Here is a 5,229-nt window from a genome sequence, read left to right as displayed (position 1 = left end):
AATCCCTCTCCGTGGCCCGCTGGCGGGAGTGCCGCGGGCCATGAGGGTCCCCCCCCCGGCCCGGCCCCCTGTGAGAGCGTCGGGCTCCGCACCAGGCCCTTGTGTGCGCATCGCCACTCGGAGCCGGCTCCGTCCACCCGCCGGGTTTTATCTGTGATGGGGGACAGCCCGTTTCAGGCACCGCTGTTTTATTTCTGCCTTTCCCCGTGCCGCTTCGCTGTCGGGCTTTGCCTTTTTTCAGGCCCCGTAGTTTATGTGAAGCCACCGGGTGTAAATTTCATGAAAACCTGTAAATTTCTGGGGTTTTAACTTATTCTCAAAGGCCGATACTGTACAATAGGGATAACTGATACTTGCGCTGTGTAATGATTGACCTAAACCATGCCTGAAGTAGCGTTGTGTGTTTTAAATGCTGTTGGGCAACCGGGCAGGATGAAAGGGTTGGGATAGATGTAGGAAAGAGTGGAGAGCTGAATTACCTGATCTCTTCTGAAAAATAAGCTTCACCTGCGTGGCTGTGCTTTCCAGTTGCAAAGCTGCTTATGGCTTATGCCCTTAAGTCAGGGGACTCCATCCAGATAGATTTTTTTTTTTTTTTTGGGGGGGGGGAGTACTCTGCTGGGTACAGAGGATGTTGGCAAAGGCATCGCTATAGTCTAAAATGGGTTATAGCGATAGAAGGCTGTGCTTATTAAAATAATCAAACCAAAGCCCTGAGGATGACTTGATAATAGCTTGCAGCCAGGTTGCATTCCCAACAGCAGCTTACTGTCACTTAGAAGCTCTCAAGAATTAGAACAGTTCCTGTACACTAGGAATTGAGAAGAAAACTTAGTTTGTGGGGGAAGGAGAAGAACATGCTCCTAATCAAACTGAAAATATCCTCCTTATCCCAGGAAGGCAGGGGAACAGCCAATCAGAGCATTCTGGAGGGGGCTTTGTTTAGGAGGAGGCAGCATATGGTTAATGTGACTTCTGTTAAGATTAAACTTGATCGGTGACTGGCAGGTCACAGCTCTGTCTTCAGCTTGTGTGTGTCTCAGGCTGATGAATGTTGGAAATCATACTAATACCTTATTCCCTATTGAAAACTAGACACCAGAAACTTCCCATATTCTTGTGGGATTTAATTCCTGGTAGTAATTGGAGAGTTAATTGCTTGTGTGTATATTGGTGTATATATGTGCCTTTGGAAGGCAGCGAACAGCGCAGCTACTGCTTTTTGTTGTGAGTAATGCGGTGGTTTGCAGGTGTGACCCCACACTGACCACAGATCTGGTCATGGTGACTTGTCTTTTGCTGCCTATCGGCCTGATCCAACAATCTTTCTCCCTCAGGTGGCCTCTTTACCTTATGGTTTCAGTTAAATTAAGCCTGTCAGTCATAATCCCATTTCTTGTAGATGCTGTGAAGTGGCAGAAGTGACTTTATCTGCTTGACTGGTTGGCTTTTACTATGAGGCTTTCTGTGCAGCCTGTTATGCTGGACAACTCCTCAGTAAGCAAGTGCCACGTGTTTCTCCAAGCATAGCCTGCAGAAAGGTGGCCTTTTGTGTGGACAGTTAACTACTGGACTGTCACGAACAACTTCTTGGACAATAGTAGCTTCTTCATTGGTAACAAAAGGGGGGGAACAATGCCTGAAAGTTATAAGTGCTTCTGAAGCCAAAAGTACAAATTTTCATATCTGGAGTTACTACCTTGTAGCTGACTTTCAAATAACATGAACGTTTTTTTAAGCAGCAGAAGTAACTTGAAAATTGCCTCTTAGGACCGTCTTGGACTGATTTTGTAGGGGTGCAGCTATCCTTCTTCTTGTTGCCAGTTCCTGGAAAGTAAATTGGTATGTTGCGTGATGAGGATTGTGTACTCCTGGTGGAGCCAAGACCATCTCAGTTTCTTCATGCGCTTCTCAGTGCAGATGGTAAATGCGTGTTCTTCCTGCAGATAAAATCTGAGCGCTCTGATAGATCCTAAAACTGCCTCTGTAGCCTAGATTTGGAAACATCCAGAGCAATTTTATAGTGTTTACGACATTGAAATAATTTTTCTGCCGTGTTACACAGGCCTGTAGAGTCTTGTCCTGTAGTGACTTGTAACATTGTGCTTTGATATTGTACCACAATTGGGATTTGTTTAATAATCACTCAAAAGTTGCTTTTAGCGTTTTTATTTTAAAAAGAAATAAAACCCCTTGACATTCCACATCAATGTCACTCTGTTAACAGACACCTGTTCACATAATACATGCAGGACCTTAAGAGTTTGGCAGGGAACTTTTGAATTGGCACTGGAGGTCTCTTGAAACAGAGTTTAAAGTATTTAAAAACTTCTGAAGAGTGTTTTCCTTCCAGGTGCAGTTTTATGGTTAACTTAGTTTGAAAGATGAAATGGGCATTCCAAGCTCTTCCAATTCTGTTTGCGAAACAAAAACAACAGTTGGCAACAAAACATACTACCTTTGAAACCTTGCAGAATGATATCATCATAAGAGAGAGAGAGTCCATTTGTTAAATTCAAATAGCTTTCATAAATTTACATTATGTTTATTAAGGCAATACTGAAATTTAAAGAACAGACTGCTTTAAATGTTTGGATTTCATGTATTATTGGTTGATATAATTTTCCACCCTGATACAGCTCCAGAGAAGTGATGAAAAAAAAGAGCTAATAGAGTAAAAAAAGACGCTATGATCTATTATAAGAAAAATACATATATTAAGCTGTTTGTACATATACTATCTGCCCGTGTGTGTAATAGATGAATCTGGCCCTCAGGAGAAGTAGTAGAGGGTCACTGAAATACAAGACGACAATTAAATTAATGATCTCTGTTTGTTGAACTGGATGTGCTGTGCATGATTATGTGGTAGGTGGCCCGAGGGATGGTCAGAGGGATCTGGGTTAGCTGCAGATGTGCAGAACAGCTTTTCTGAATGTGCTGCAAGGCTGCTGAATTTTAGTACAGACTTCCCTGCTCATGCAAGACTACTTCTAGTCGTAGAAGTATTTTTATCATCGGAATCTTTTCCTCTGCTGGTTTGTTAAACTGACCTGGACTTCTGGATAGGTGCAGTAGAAGATCAGCTTCCTTAAGGTGCAGCACCTTAAAGGGTGGTTCAGTTATAGGAATCATCCATGGTCTTCATTAAAGTCACTCTTTCCCCTTAGTTTCCTTAGTGGAATGGATACAGTCTGTCACTGTCCCCTCATCAGTTATTTAAAAACATTGGTTAAGATTTGATCTATTGGCAATGCATCAGCTAGTGGCTTGGGCGATCCTTGCAACTGCTGCTTTTCTGAAATCCCCAGTATGGGCAATCACTCTGTTTTGCCTGGTGCTGTTGTCGCTGCTAGAAATCACTTTAAACTTGTCAGACCCAGCTTGTCCCTGAACTGGCTGGGTACCTCCTCCCTTGCCACAGCCCTGCTTTTCTTGAGGAAACATGCTCAAGTGAGAAGGGGAAAGGGTGCTGCAGACTCTCTGCGGTGGCTTTCTGTCATGGTTTAACCCCAGCCAGCAACTAAGTACCACACAGCCGCTTGCTCACTCCCCCCCGGCGGGGTGGGGGAGAGAATTGGAAGGGGAAAAGTGAGAAAACTTGTGGGTTGAGATAACACTACTTCTCATCGGCAGGCAGGTGTTCAGCCATCTCCAGGAAAGCAGGGCTCCATCACGCGTAACGGTTACTTGGGAAGACAAATGCCATCGCTCCGAATGTCCCCCCTCCTTCATTCTTCCCCCAGCTTTATATGCTGAGCATGACATCATATGGTATGGAATATCCCTTTGGTCAGTTGGGGTCAGCTGTCCCGGCTGTGTCCCCTCCCAGCTTCTTGTGCACCCCCAGCCTACTCGCTGGTGGGGTGGGGTGAGAAGCAGAAGAGGCCTTGACTCTGTGTAAGCACTGCTCAGCGATAATGAAAAACATCTCTGTATTATCAACACTGTTTTCAGCACAAATCCAAAAAAAAAAAAAAGCCCCATACTAGCTATCATGAAGAAAATTAACTCTACCCCAGCCAAAACCAGCATGCTTTCCTTGGAAGAACCTGCTGCCTCTGATTTAAGCTGTGGCTGTTCTTTGGATTGGTTTGGGCTGTTGTGCTAAACTAAAGCAGATTTTCATAGAATCTCTTCTTTAATTTCACCTTCTCACTTCTTTACCCTATTAAAATTAATGCATTACTCTGGCTAGTTTGTAATGGGGAGAGAAAGAGGTGAGAACTCACTGCATAGATATAAAACACTGAATTCACAATATGCTTTCTGGGGCTTTTATCGTTTTAAGGAGTTTGGGAGCAGGGAAACATGCCCTAAATTCTTTGATGTTAAAAAATGTTTTTCTGTATCTTAATATCACCCTGTTGTTACAGGGAGGGTTTGTCACCCATTTGCAGGGGAGTTTTCGGTATATGTTGGTCTCTTCTTCATTTACTAAGAAAATGAACTCTGAAGGATTTCTGCATCTTTTACTCCTTTAGTAAGACTCTAAAGGAGTGCCTGCCTTCCTTGATCTAACAGGGCTGCAGACATCGTACAAATATTTGTCTAATTCCACGTATTGCTACATCCAGACCCTTGTGGATCAGCATGGTGCGTATGAGCTAACGCAATGTTTTAGCTGAGGAAAGGCTTCAAGGTATGGATTTTAGAAAAGGCTGTGGGACAGGGCTGAAAACCTTCTCAATCCTTTTAGTGCAAGCTCACAGTGGCAATGCAGCAAGTCAGTCAGCTGTGGAAAGAAGCAAGAACTAACAAAGGCTTTCTGTTTAGAGTGCTTTAGAGTTAATGTAGTAATGTCTCTTGCCCCAAAGATGCTATGTGGCTTGGCGTCTTTCAAATCCAATGCAAACATTGAAGAGCAAGATAGAAATTCCCAACTGGAGACTGTTTTAGTTTTCCTAAGTTGTGTAAATGTGCTAAAACTTAAATTCCTGTTTGATTTGTTTGTCTGTAGAGTCAGCTGAACTCTGTATGTACACGCTAGGAGTATATGTGTGAGTAGAAGTGGCGGATAAAAAGCAAAAAAGGAGCGGCTGCCTGCAGCTCTGAGAGAAATGGCTGGAGCTGTTGCCGCAACCAGAACCTTCGGGCCAAAGTCCAGCGTATTTTCATGAGGCAGAGAGGAAACAATAAAGCCACAAAAAAGTAGGAAAATTCCTTGCAGAAAAGGAAATTATACCAAGCGAGCGAGACTGCAAAGAAGCGAGCGAGACTTTTTAGAGA

At 43.6% G+C, this 5,229-nt stretch overlaps 1 protein-coding gene across 1 annotated transcript in view; it reads left to right on the top strand.

Moving 5' to 3' along the window:
• Nucleotides 1-5,229, top strand: part of CISD1 (CDGSH iron sulfur domain 1) — a 20,397-nt gene that overhangs the window by 283 nt on the left and 14,885 nt on the right. The gene's annotated exons all lie outside the window — the stretch shown is intronic.

The sequence above is a fragment of the Aptenodytes forsteri genome, unplaced genomic scaffold, assembly GCF_000699145.1.
Source record: "Aptenodytes forsteri isolate BGI_AS27 unplaced genomic scaffold, ASM69914v1 Scaffold320, whole genome shotgun sequence".
Lineage (NCBI taxonomy): Eukaryota > Metazoa > Chordata > Aves > Sphenisciformes > Spheniscidae > Aptenodytes > Aptenodytes forsteri.
Note: the sequence above shows the minus strand (reverse complement) of the source record. Positions and strands in the feature narration are given on the sequence as shown.